Source organism: Camellia sinensis, chromosome 13, assembly GCF_055761805.1.
Source record: "Camellia sinensis isolate YWXY chromosome 13, ASM5576180v1, whole genome shotgun sequence".
NCBI lineage: Eukaryota > Viridiplantae > Streptophyta > Magnoliopsida > Ericales > Theaceae > Camellia > Camellia sinensis.
The window spans coordinates 23,051,970-23,066,760 of record NC_138973.1 but is presented as its reverse complement, the minus strand read 5'-3'; the positions used below and the strand labels follow the sequence as shown (position 1 = coordinate 23,066,760).

The 14,791-nt window shown below is 32.7% G+C and overlaps 1 long non-coding RNA gene across 2 annotated transcripts; it reads left to right on the top strand.

Moving 5' to 3' along the window:
* The first annotated feature begins 314 nt into the window (after positions 1-314).
* LOC114298754 (uncharacterized) lies at positions 315-11,307 on the top strand. Of its 2 annotated transcripts, none has more exons than XR_014348515.1 (5): positions 315-686; positions 4,378-4,499; positions 5,846-5,968; positions 6,595-7,798; positions 9,395-11,307. It is a non-coding gene; the product is annotated as an uncharacterized LOC114298754 (long non-coding RNA). The 2 variants fall into 2 exon arrangements; XR_014348514.1 differs by having other exon boundaries at positions 316-686; positions 4,415-4,499.
* Positions 11,308-14,791: the final 3,484 nt, after the last annotated feature.

Genomic DNA, 14,791 nt, shown 5'->3' with positions numbered 1-14,791 from the left:
ATCAAAGTCTATGAAAATTATAAAAAAATTAGAAATTACAAAATGCCTCTTGTCTTGTGGGTTGGCATTTATTTAATCTTTTCTTTTTAGTTTATGTATTTTTTTAATGTAGCTAAAATGTTAAATTACCTAATTATTCTTGAATTTTTATAGCAAAATAAATTTATTCAACTATCTATATAATATGGCACAAGAGTTTTTGAAAATGTCATAAAATGTCTAAGAGATACATTTTGTATCAATGGATCAGATTGTCCCATCTAAACTTCAACGGTTGAGATTTCTTCATTTCCCACCCACTCTTTGTAAATCGAAGAAAATCTCTCTCTCTCTCTCTCTCTCTCTCTCTATACCTCCATCAGAGCCCATCCTGTGTGGGATACTCAACCATAATCCCTATTTGTTTCTTCTTCCTCCCTCACTCTGATTCAGTCAATACTCTTTCATTCTCTCTCTCCAATTCGTTTCTTCTTTCTCTTTTCCTTCCTCCCCCTTTCTGCCATCTCAATCTTCATCAACAGTGGCAGGCCAAACTCCATATTCCACCACAATCGACACAACCTTTTCAGCCCATAGGAGAGATTTCGAAAGGAGCCATTGCAAAAGGGAAGATTTCGTTGGACCACCACCGTCTCTAGAGAGATCGATACTCCGTCGTTGTCAATATTCAAAGAGATCCCAAACAGGTATTTTAATTAGTTAAGTTCTTAGTTTTTTCCCCCACTGAATCAGATCAATCTCTCATAGGGTATTTGAATGTCTGCTTGTGTATTGTGGGGATTGTGTATTTAGGATTTTTTTTTGTTTACATATGTGTATTTATGCAGAAGTTTTGGGAGTTTTAGAAATTGAAGGTAGTGGAATAATTAAAGGTAGTGAAAAGTTAAAATTGGGGTTTTTTTTTGGAAATTGAAGGTAGGAGTTTTAGAAATTGAAGGTAGTGTAAAGTTAAAATTGGATTTTTTTTTTGGTTTGTGCTTTAATCTTGGATTTGAAGAGTGATTTGTGGAGAGAAAATGAAAGTGGCTGGAAATATGAATTACAATTGGGGTTTTTTTTTGGTTTGTGCTTGAATCTAGAACTTCCAACCTTTGCAATTCATGATATTTTTGTGGGTTTGGTTGTTTCTGATTACTTGAATCTAGATACTTTTATGAGTCTGAATATTTTTTAATTTGGTTATTTTTTTCAAATCTGGATTTTGGAAATTTTTTCATTTTGTTGAATCTCATATCATTTATTTTTGTGAATTGTGCATTGGTGTTTAAACCATAAACCTTTTTGACGTTTGTGGGTGTTTGGTTAGGCTGGTCATTGTGTGGATTTCTATTTATAGTTTAGCTTCTGACATGGGTTTGATTTTGAAATGAGAAATGAGTTTTAATTTTTGAAATAAGTTTTGATTTTGAAATGAGAAATGAGTTTTAATTTTTGAAATAAGTTTTGTTTCATGAAATGGGTTTCATTTTTTAAATGGATTTTGATTTCAGAAATGAATTTTTTATGTTCAGTTTGATTTCTGACATGGTTTTGATTTATGAAATGGGTTTGATTCTTTAATGGGAAATGGGTGTTGATTTTTGAAATGGTTGTTGATTTCCTATGGTTTTGAAAAGCTTTTGATTTATGAAATGGGTTTTAATTTATGATATTAGTTTGAAATGTTTGTTGTATGGGTGTATCTACTTTGACCTGTTGAATTTTTTGTGGTCTACAATTGACTACATAACATGTGTCTTTTTATTCTTTGTTTAATTTGCTTTTCAAGTTGTGGCACCGGTTGTCAAATTGGTTGTGCATTTGATGATGGCTAGAGTCACTTAGATTTATTTCTTATGAGTAAAGGTTTAATGTTATGAAAGTATTTATGTCATTTTACTTCTTCCAATATAAACGGTGACAACTCAAAGTGATATTTTTTTATTATTATTTCTATGTATAAATTTAATATCAAATAATGTTTTAACTTATTCTTCATGACATGTAAGTAGGCACATTATGAGCTTGAATGCCAATTCATATAGAGTTCTCTTCCATTATAATGGACATGGTACCAAAATCAACTGTTAATGGTGAAATTTGGGTATTCAATAAGGTTAGTATCTAATATGAAGCTATGATCATGTTCTTTCCTTTATCACTTCTAGAGTAGTGATGTTGTTTCTTAACTGTTTCTTTTGGTAGCTTCTTCTTCTTCTTTTTGTTTTTGTTTTTGTTTTTTTAAGTCTGGAATCAATACATTTTGGTACCAATCGGTGGTAGTAGATTGGCTTAGAGTGATGCCTACTTGGTACTCAACCACTGTCAATCTTCAACTAGACTCCGAAAAGGTATTTTACTTTGATTGTTTGTTAGATTGCACTCTCACACTCAAATTTTAGTTGGTTTTGCTGAAAGGAAAGCATTAGTTACAATAATTGAGAGGACCCATGGCGGTAATGGACCCATGGTAATCGGGTCCCCGATTGATACATTGTTAAGCTTACTCATTTTCGTTGTTATTTTTTCTCATTTGACAATGCCATTGTCTATTTAAAAGAGAAACCATTGTGTGATAGTGTATGTGTGCAGACAAGTGGAGTGAGATCAACCGATGACGCTAAGCTAAGATAAGTTCTATAGTAATTTCTATTTTTGTTTCCTTTTTTTTTCAACTCTCCATTTCCAACCATACGCACTATCAATCTAATTTGTCATTACATATATAAATGAGGGATTTTAATCTCTAATTTGATCATTTTATTTCATGTGATGTTTGTTATTTCTTTATGATTTTGGGGTTCTCATGTAGAGAGTTGTACTAAATATAATATTTATGCTACCAATTGGCAGCTTGACAATAGGACGGAGTCAGTTGCTTGAAGTTAGTTGCTTTTGTTGAGTCGATTTTTGGATTCTAGGATTTTGTCAAAGATCATTTACTCCAAGTGGGTAGATCAAGTACTACTAGGAGTACATCCTCCTTATTGTTCCTTTGCTAGGAGAAAATGTAGTATCACCCGTAAATTGAGACAACTCTTCCTAAAAGCTGGTTAATGTTTTAAACTTGGTCCCTAAACATAATGATAATCTCTTTGTTCTTTGTGTTATTTATTCTAATTTTATATTTCTATTATGGTTTCAATATCTTAGTTTTCGTAGGACATAGCATTAGAACAATATTTTCTAATTAATATCAGAGATACATTTCATTTTAAGGGCTCAGATCAATCCTAATTAATATCTCACGGTTGACATCAATTTTCTTCCCACTCAAACATTCTCTCCCTCTCCCACCTACCCATGTCTCCTTCCCCATTCCCTCTTTATCTCTCTCTATCTCTCTCTCTATCTCTCCCTCTCTGTTACACGTCTCCTCCCATTCCCTCTTTGTCTCTCTCTCTCTCCCTCTCTGTTCTTCTTTCCTACCCTCCCTCTTGAGCTCGATTTCTGCCTCTCCCCCCCCTTCTCTCTCAGTGGCTTCAAGTCGCAACCCTCCCACTCGCAAGGTAGGGTTTCCGATTGTGAATTGCGACACTGTGCTTTGATTGGGTCACCGAAGGCTAGGGTTTCCACCACCACAACCACCGTCATCATCATCAACTTCCTCAAATTCTACATTGACGCCGCTGTCTTCTTTTTCTCTCTCTGTTTCGAACCCCCATGGGAGCTCTCCGGTACCTCTGTCCCTCTCTCTCTCCCTCAATGCTTCTTTATGCTTCAAGTAAATCGATGTTTGTTGGTGGAATTGAGGTAATGGTTTAAATCGATGTTTTTGTTTATCATCGTTTTTGTTTCTGGTTTATTGTTGGGTGGTTGCCTATTTTGTGGTTCATGGTTTATTGTTTGGTGGTTGCCTAATTAGAACTATGGCAGAAATTATTGGTTTATTTATTTTTATTTTTTTAAAATTTTTTTTGTCAAATGATGTTTTTATTATGTGCAAAGGGTTTGAAGAGAACAATGAACACTGATTATTTCTCTTTTTAATTATTTGTTTTTATTGACTGATTAATAACACATTTTGTATAATAGTTAGTATAGATTATATTCTGTGGATTGGGGCATAGATACATACAAAGAAGATTTTAGATCAAGTGGTAGAGCCAACTTGCTCTGGTTGAGTCATCCTCCATGTGGTCTGTTTTGTTTGCAGAAATGATCATGTTTTTGTATATTTCAAGGTTTGCTAGATCACAAATTGGGCTACATAGTATATGATAATATATGAGTTATTTACACGGACATATTTAAATTATTATAAAATATTAATTTTATTTTGATTTTATTAGTTTCTTCTCTATGTACAGAAAAGCATTAGCTAATGCATTATTTTTGTCCATTCTCTCTCTTCGGAAAACTCTTCAACTCATATTCTCATACGCATTTTCATTTCAGTAGAAATTAACTTCAAATTTTGTGGATTGGGGCATAGATACATACAAAGAAGATTTGAGATCAATTGGTGGAGCCAACTTGCTCTGGTTGAGTCATCCTCCATGTTTGTTGGTGGAATTGAGGTAATGGTTTAAATCGATGTTTTTGTTTATCATCGTTTCTATTTCTGGTTTATTGTTTGGTGGTTGCCTATTTTGTGGTTCATGGTTTATTGTTTGGTGGTTGCCTAATTAGAACTATGGCAGAAATTATTGGTTTATTTATTTATTTTTTTAAAAAAAAAAATTTGTCAAATGATGTTTTTATTGTGCGCAAAGGGTTTGAAGAGAACAATGACAATAATCAACACTGATTGTTTCTCTTTTTGATTATTTGTTTTTATTGACTGATTAATAACACATTTTGTATAATAGTTAGTATAGAGTATATTCTGTGGATTGGGGCATAGATACATGCAAAAAAGATTTTAGATCAAGTGATGGAGCTAACTTGCTCTGGTTGAGTCATCCTCCATGTGGTCTGTTTTGTTTGCAGAAATGATCATGTAAATTTACCTTAGATTTTGTATACTCCAAGGTTTGCTAGATCACAAATTGGGCTACATAGTATATGATAATTGGGCTACATAGTCTTGGGTGTAAGACTCTTAAAACAGATAACTGTTTTTGTAAAAAAAACATGTCAATAACAATAAAAAGAGGAAAAGTGGTATACTTTGGATCAGGATAAGAGATCAAAACAAGCCTCAAATCCAAAGATTTCTATCACCATTTCTTGAAATGTTTATTCTTTGTACAACAGTGTCATTTTTTGGGTGAGTATGTACAACAGTCTCATGTCTGACTTTTTCAGCATTTCATTTGAAGGGTCAATTTTTGTGATTTTGTGCATATGGAATTGGTTTTTTGAAATGGGTTTGATATCTGAAATCTGAAAATGGGTTTGATTTCATCTTGATTCTATTGCATTTCAAACTCAACCCATTTGTTTGAATGTGATGTATATAGATATAGATATATATATCTATATATCTATATAATATGGCACAAGAGTTTTTGAAAATGTATAAAATGTATGTGAGATACATTTGATATGAACGGTACAGATCTTTTCAAACAAAAATAAACGGTTGAGATGAATTTTTTTCCCGCCCGTCTCTCTGTCTCCCCTCTTTTATCTCTGCCCCCCTCTTTCATCCATCCTCTTTCATACGCTCTTCTCTCTCTCTACCTCTCTTCTCTGCCTCTCACCGAGGAGATGAGATGGAGTGCTGCAACAGCTCCTCTTTTCGAACTTTGTAAGAGAGGGAAGACCCCACTCTCTCCCACTCTCTCCGGCAATCCACAAGTTTCTTGCAACCCCCAATTTCAAGTCAACGTAAGTTGGAAGGCAGACCCCCTTCCGGAAAGGTCTCAATTTCTAGGTGTTCTTCAATGTCATAACAAGTTCAATTTTTTTTGGCTCACAGATCGAAATCGGAGAAACACGATGTGGCAAAGCAGCTTCGTCGAGGCCCCTATGAAGTTCTCGGCGTCTCAAGGAACTCCACAAATCAGGAAATCAAAAGCGCTTATCGAAAAATGGCTCTCAAGTACCTTCTCCCCCCCTCTATTTTCTAATGATTGGTTTGGTTTTGTATCCAAAGTTGAAATTTTTGTCTAGGTTAGGATTTTTTTTTTGTTATGACATTGCATAGATCAGTGTTGAGAATTATTTAACAATTTCTGAGATCTTCACATTGTAGCTGATTCTGAAACGTTGGCACATTTTCAAATTTAGTTTTCCTTCTTTTTGGAAAAAGAAGAAACTTTGAAGGACGAATTTACAATACTAACCTGTATCGTTTGACATTGTTTTGGTTTCCAAATGAAGAACAAAGTCGCCCTTTTTTTTTATTGGGATAAATAATAAGAACAAATTTTATTTGGGTCAGTTGGGTTTTTTTGTTTGTTTCCTCGGGTCCTAGATGATGTAAAAACTTGAGATTTGAATTTTTTTTCCCTTACCCTTTTGATAACAACTAAATGGAATCTAGATGGAAAATGAACAATAACACAGCATTAGGGATTTGGTGTCATGGTGGCTGTTCATTGTAGTAACCTTCAATTTGTTGAATCTGTCTGTCTTTGTTCAATGTCTAGATTAAGTTTTGTTTCTAGAAGTCAAAAAAGATTATAGACAAATATAAATGCCCAAGTGATGTTGTGTTCTGTTCAGTTATCTGCTCATAATATCAAGTATCAATTCTGGGTTTTTCAAGTAGCAAACCAATTGACCCGAAAATTCTTGGTGGAAACAAAGAAATCGGTTCAACAAGCCAGTAAAATTGGGTATGTGATGGGGTTCAGACACAGTTGTGGGTCAGATAGCAATGGTTGTGCAGGATGATTATGGGTGTGGTGGAATGATGCAGTGGAAGTATTGCCAACTTATAGGTCTGCGAATATAATTGCTTTGCAGATTCAAGATGATATTAGAGTAGTTTGGTTCATTGTTTTTTTGTATGGCCATCCATCAGTTTCAAGAAGAGGAGAGGCGTGGTGTCAAGTGGAAAGCCAAATCAATAGGTTCCAGCATCCATTTATTATTATAGGGGACTTCAATCATGCGGAGAAATTAAGTCTGTCAGGTTGACCCATTCAGGGAGCTAAGGAGTTTGATAATTTGATTTTCAGAAACCAAATGGTGGATCTGCCAAGTAAAGGAGTTCAGTATTCTTGGTGCAACAATCGGTGGAATTCAGTTGCAGTGTATGAACGGTTGAATAGGGCTTTAGCTTCCTTGAGTTGGGTGGAAGCTTTTAAGTGATGTTCACTAATTACTTTACCAATTCAACGTTCGGATCATAGCCCTCTATTGCTTGATACCGATTGGAGTAATTTAAAAGGTCCGAAGTGGAATAGATTTGAAGCAACATGGTTAAGGGAGGAGACCACACAGCAGATTGTCAAGAAGGTGTGGAGGTGGTCTGCACAGGGGTATAATCGATTCTCAATAATTTAGGGACAAAAGGTTTTGATGAGACACTTGAAGAATTGGCATTCTTTATCATTCCGAAGTATTCAAGGACAAATAGATGATACTCAAAGTCAGTTACAACGTGTTCAATCTTTTCTTCATCAATCTGGGCAGCCTGACAAAGAGATGGAGTTGAGACAACAATTGGATGGCCTTTTGTAGAAACAGGAATTGTATTGGGCACAGCGATCGAAACAAATGTGGATGAAGCTTGGAGATAGAAATAACAGATTTTTTTCATCAAATGGCTCCTTGGAGGAGAATTAGAAATCATATTTCTTTTCTTAAAGATGAAGAAGGTCATGTTGTTACAGAACCACAGGCCATTCAGAGAACTTTCATACTACATTTTCAAAAGCTTTTTTCACAAACAAAGGGCCGAATGGGAGTTCTTCGGACACAGGTTTTTTCCCTAACCATTTTAATATTTTAAATGTTGTTCATTGTACGTTAAATGCGCAACATATTCACATGTTAGAATAGCCTTTTTCACTGGATGAAATTAAGAAGGTGGTTTTTCAAATGGGTAAACTTAAGGCGCTGGGACCCGATGGGTTTATACCGGGTTTTTATCAACATTTTTGCGGGAAAGTGGGTCCGTCGGTTGTTGAATTTGTGCTTAGTTTTCTTAATTCAGGGATCTTAATCCAGGGATCTTAAAAAAGAGAGGAGTCGCTGTAAATCTTCGATGTGCTAGGTGTAATCATAGTGATAAGACATTAGAATATGTGTTTTTTTATTGTCACTGGGCACAAAGGGTGTGGAGAGGATCAACGCTGGGGCTTGATTTTAGTAGTGGAACACCGGTGGCTTTCTTTCAATGGTTCAAAGAATGGATGGAACAAGTAAAGGATGATGACATTATCATCCAATCTGTAGCAATTCTCTGGGCCATTTGGATACAAAGGAATAATGCGGTGTTCAATGAATTTGTTCCATCTATTGAACACACAATTGAGGAAGCAAAGAACCTGTCAATGATGGTTATTAATAACAAACATAATGAAACACCTATGAACACATAAAAGGTGTTAGAAGTAGGGAAAAAAATTTGTTCAATGTCTAGATTAAGCTTTGTTTCTAGAAGTCAAAAAAGATTATAGACAAATATAAATGCCCAAGTGATGTTGTGTTCTGTTCAGTTATCTGCTCATAATATCAAGTATCAATTTTGGGTTTTTCAATTCTTTTTTTTTTTTTTTTTTTTTGGTTGTTGTGTTCTTCAATTTTTATGTAGCTTTCAGCTTAATGTATTGGGCTTTTTGACATAGTGATGGTACAGTTAACAATGATTTAATATTTCTGTTATTTTTCTTGGTTTGTATGACTTCAATTCCTGGTTTTCTGCTTGAAAGCTAGGTAAAAACTGTGCATTGCTGCCAATAAAATAGTGCACACAAGACTCATATTGTTAAAATTAATTGTTACCATAATAATAAGATAAATGGGTAGCCCTGGATTGAACAGTTGGAATAAGGTGCAACGGTTAGGCATTACAGAACCAATCTCTTGGAGTGGACCCACGGAATTTGATGTAATCAAGACCCACGAGCTCGAAAAGGTTTTCTTTCGTTTGTCTATACACCACTCTTCTATTGCTTGCATTAGTTGAGTGGATACTAAACAAGTTGGGTATTCAGTATTTGGGTAAGAAGGTAATGATTACATTTGTCTGCATAAATCCTTACAAGATGTTAGTATATGACATTAGTGATATAGTGGAGCAAAACTACATCTGATTTTGCCTTCTGACAAAATGATAATCAGATTTGCTGTAGGTAGAGTACATTTGGTCTCATTTATCTTGCATTGCAGTGTGTTGTTTCTCAAGTTCCACCACATAAAGATTTTCTTTTATTTATTTTTAAAGTTTTAAAACTGTTATTTTTTGTGTTAACACAATAACTAAGTTTTTTTTTTGGTGTTTGTATTTCTTCTTATAGCTGGAATTATTGCTTGATTCTCATCATTTCCTTCTTCTGTGTCCTTGCAATTATAGTCAGGGACTTTCCAGGAATTGTGATTGCAGAGGAGCCAGAGTGGAAAGACTGTATTCAAGGTTCAAATGCTGTTGTAAATTTGGCTGGAATGCCCATAAGTACAATATGGTCTCCTGGGGTTAGCATTTCAAGCTTATTTGATTTTTAAATTGTGCTCTTTATGCTACAAGCGAGTGGTAGCTTTGACCAGACCTGTTTACTATATACAAAGTTTGCTTTGTATTATTATTACTATTTTTTTGGAGCTATGCGCTATATATACTTTTGTAGCCCTTTTCCTGGGTCCGTTAATATATGATCTGTCATCAGTTTCTGTCTTGATCATACAAAATTTTGGGGCTTCAGTGACAATTCCCAGCTGGACTTGCAGTCTTCAAGGTGGATGTGAAGTATTGTTCATCAGGTTGATAGTTTCACAGTCTAAAACATATTGTATAACAGTATATACCAGGTTTGAGGTGCATGATTTGGTTTGTGCTTTAAGTTTTAAGAAACGTCTTATCATGTGATTTTGTGTCCTATATGGAATTCATATGTTTGAGGTGGCAGTTAAAGGTTATGCTGTTAATGGAATCACCTATATGCTTCACGGGGGACCAAATATTTTTGACATTCAAGTTTATCAGTTACCTTTGTTGTTGAAATGGATTCATGAGATAGCCTTTATATGTGCTTTCTTTAATTTACTTATGTGATGCTCATTGTGTGTAAATTTCAATATTTTATGTCACCTCATAGATAGTGATCGAATGGATTAAGAGTGTTGCTCGCAAATGTCAGCTTCACAGAAACATATTACTGATGCTTCTGCCACTATATTAACATATGGATCATATGGCCTTGGAGTAAGTCATTTAATTGGAAGTTTTTTTTCTCTTTCTTTTGTTTCCTTATTTTTCTGTTGTCAGGAATAGATGGGGAGGGGGAATTCATGATACTATGTTTTTTTTTTTTTTTTTGCAAGGTAATTGATGATACTATATATGTTTCACTCATTAACAGCTTGCAAGTAGTTAAATGATTAGAATTGACACGTAAATGAAGAGAAACATTTTCATTTTGTAAATTTTTTTTATTTATTTTTTATTTTTTTCCTATGACTCGATCTAGCTACAATCATTGGAAGATAAAAGATGACTGATCTGGTTTGTGCTTTTCTTATCTAATATTTTCTTGGTGTTTAATAGGTTTGCAACAAGTAGTTGTAAGTTTCCTCATACATAGGGGTTCTGTTCCAGGGGAGAAATCTAAATGGCAGTAGCAGGAAAATCTACATCCAAATGTTCACTAACCTCTTATCACTTACTAGGCTGGCAATTGAATATGATTTTAATTTTTTTTACATATAAAGGGTTCCTCTTTGAATTTGGTTGCCTATTTTGCCATTTTTTTTTTGTTTGGGGTCTGTTTTACCATATTAATCTAGATAGCTCTGTTTTTTTATTTTTGTTTTGGGTCAAACAATTTTTAAACCCTTAGTGTGTTGTCATATTTTTTTTTTTCATCTTATTTTTTGTTCATCTTTTTCATCTTATAGAATGACCCAATAAGTCATGTATTGCAAGTGTTTGATAGAATGACCCAATAAGTTTTCTTTATTTTGATTTTTGGGAATATATATATAGGCACACAACTAGAACCCATTTCCTGAACAACCAATCATGTTTTTTTGTTTTGTTTTTTTATTTTTTGGTGTAAGTTTACTGGACTCAAACCAATTACGATCATTACACATGTGTTTGATAGAATGACCCAATAAGTCATGTATTGCAAGTCTTTGATAGAATGACCCAACAAGTCATATTATATTTATATACACCCCAAAAGCTTTTTAACGATATGCATTTATAATCACAGTAGTTCATAATCTAAAAAAAATATCATAAATCCTCATAACTAAGGCCACTTAAATTTATAATTAAACATCACAAAATTTTATAATCAAAACTACCATGGGTTATAACCATAAACACTACAAAGTCTTTGAAAATTACTGTTTTTATTTAGGACCGCTTAATTGAGCATAGTCTATTGATTGTCTTTTTTTAGCAATTACAGTATTAATTTTTAATCATAATTGTTTTCGAACACATAACCCATTTGATATATTTATTTGAAATCATAAAAATAATTCATGAGATACGGTATGCAAGAATTGATAGAAAGCATGCTTAGATATTTTTTTTTTCCTTTCCTTTTGGAATGTTTTTAGGCACAAGTCATTCGCTAATTGTCTTATATGAAAATGAATTAAAATAGCGAATGACCCGTGCTTGATTGGGGATAAAAAGATCTTAGTATCTTTGTAGAATTTTCACCAAGATTGCTTACAGAAATTGCAGGGTAAGTCATTTTTTTTCATATTTTTATTTCTTCGCATTTTGATTGTAACTCATTAAGTATTTTCTATCCGTGACACTTAATTACTGGAATTAATTTAGGAAAAATTGCAAATTAGTGGTAAGACAAAAAAAAATTGCAAAATCATGGAAAACTTTATCACTTAAATTATTAAAGTTGATAAGTTTTACTATTGATTTGCAATTTTCCTATTAATTTTTAGATTTTATTATCGATTTTGCTATCAATGGTTTTATTTTGAAAAGTGGAGAGACGAGTTGACTTTTTGCTATTCGTTTTAAATTCTCAAAAGATGTACAAGTGATTTAGAAAAAAACATTTGACTGCTATGTATGATTGCTACTTTTTGTAAGGTTGTTATTTTTTGTACAAGTGATTTAATATTTTTCATGGATGTACAAGTGATTTAGCATTTTCATGGATGTACAAGTGATTTAGTATTGCTCAAAAAATGTACAAGTGATTTAGTATTAATCAAAAAATATTGTTAATTGCTCAATGACTCAATGTCTAGCTTTATATTGAACTACCTAGGTATATTAGTTGTTTCTCAATTTAATTAGTTATATCTGAAAGTTTTCATAATATTTGTAGGTTTTTGGTTGATGTCAGGTTGTGTTGGGAGTACATTTTTCCTAGATTTTTCTCACGTAGTTTCAGGTTTATAATTTGCAAAGAACTATTACAATGTGATTTGCAGCAGTAGCACCAGCAGGTGTACATTGCTTAGTATTTAAATTATTTTTTTAGATTGCAGAGCACTGGTTGGTGTGCATTTCAATTTTAATTTTCTTAGATTGCAGAGTAATAGCTGGTGTGCGTTGGTTGGTATTTAATTTTAATTTGTTTTTTTTTTTTGAATTGCAAAATACTGGCTGGTGTGCATTGTTTGATGTAATTTTTTTTGAATTATGGAGTGTTAACAAATGTACAAAACCTTGGTTTGTATGTTTTGTTTTGTCTTTACAATTTTTTATTAACTTGCATAGCAAGGGTGCTTTTATTTTTAGATGTTTGCATTGATATGAAGTTTATACTTTATAGTCATAAAGTTTTTTTAATAAAAATGAAATGTTTATGATTGCGTTACTTGCCGTAGTTTAAATAGTTGATTGGGAAATATTTATTTTCAAAATATACAACCAAAAATATTTTCAAACTTTTTTAATAAAAAATCTTTTCAAAACTAACCAGACCCTCATTTATATTGACTTCAAATTTTTAGCAACAAATGAGATAAATTACCTTTTAACCCAATAATTTTATATTTAATTACATTTTGATCTCATCATTATTTGCACCGTGCCTTTAGGCACGGGCATACACTAGTCCTCATATATTTTATCTGTCATTTACATTTTTTTTCTCTTAACTATTCTTCAACTATCTTCATCTCCTATTGTTAATCGCCTAAATCCATTACTTATTTGTTGGGACGTATGATGCACTTAATTTTTTATTTTTTTTTCATATTATATAATTTTTTCACGTTTTACATTTTTACATATTTTACTCTTGCATCAAAAGCAATGAATATTCTTTAAGGTTAACCAATTTTAATAGTAAAATGTCTTCTTTTTAGTTAACCTTATAAGTAATCTCTATCAAATCTTTAGCTTCCCCGTTAGTTCTCTTTTTCCTTATTCCCCAGGTTGTCCCTATGCTCTCCACTTTCTCTGATGTCTTGATTCACCTAATATGGTCCTATTTTGTGTAATTGTTAAAATAGATTATATATTATATCTTAATAGATTATACATTATGACTTTAATTAGAAGTTATTAATTTGTTTGATGTAACTATTAGATTATAGATTTAATCAGCAGAGTAGTGTTTAGTTGAATAAATTGTAAAATAACTTTTTATTATGTAATGTCCTTTTTACCCTTATAAGATATAAAAATTGTTATTTTTTCATTTTCTTCAGTTTTAATTTAAAAAAAATTATTTCATTAATAGAAGTTAATATAAGAATAGTATCAATTAATATAAAAATTGATACATTTCATTATAACAATTGTTATTTCATTTTTTTTATTTCATTTAATAGAAGTTATTTCATTTTTTTTCATTAATATCAATTAGCAACAAATTTTTTATTTATTTATATTATAAAATTCTTTTAATAGAAGTTATTTAATTGAAATAAATTTATATCAATATTAATTGAAATAAAATTGTGCAATTTATTTCTTTATTTAAAATTGTGCAATTGTGTAATTTATATCAATAATTGTGAAATAAATTGTGCAATTTATTTCAATATTAATTGAAATATATTTTTTTTGAATTAAATGGAAGTTAATTGAAATAAATTGTTTTTTTTTTCTTCTTTTTTTTCATTACAATTTTTGCAAAACCCTAGCCACCGCTGGTGGTCTGCAAGAAGCCCTAGCTGTCGCTGGTGGTCTGCGAAGCCCTCACCGTTGAGGCCCTAGCCACCACGTCTGGTTCGTGAGAAAGAGAGAAGTCGTTTGTACTAGAATCGCGATGGTTTCAAATCGCGAAAGAAAGAGAGAAGTCATTCATTCTCTTTCGGAACTGGTGGTTCGTGTCGGAATCGTGAGAGAGAGACAGCTCTGGTTTGCACCGGAAATTGCCTCTCATAACGCCAAAGATGACGATTTCCAGTATCAGATCACAAAGATTTCAGATCACAACGAGAGAGAGAGAGAGAGAGCGAGCGCTCACAACAGTCGGAGAACACTTTACCATTGATCACGATGAGAGGATGCGACAAAGGCACATTTGTGAATAGAGAGAGCTTCATTGGAAATCGCCTCTCACGGTTGGAAATCGCCTATCTCTCTTTCTCTCTTAGAGTGAACAGTGATATCTTTGTAGTTTAAATAATGGCAATTTGGTAATATTTCAAATTAGTGAAGGACATTTAAGTAATTTTGACCCTCTTCCACATAAGTTGAGAATCAGAAGCACCCGTGGAGTAGATTCTCAAAATCAAATTATTTACCTTCAAAAAAAATTATTATAAGTTTAAGTTGATATGATTAAGTTGGAGCAAACAATTAATTTTT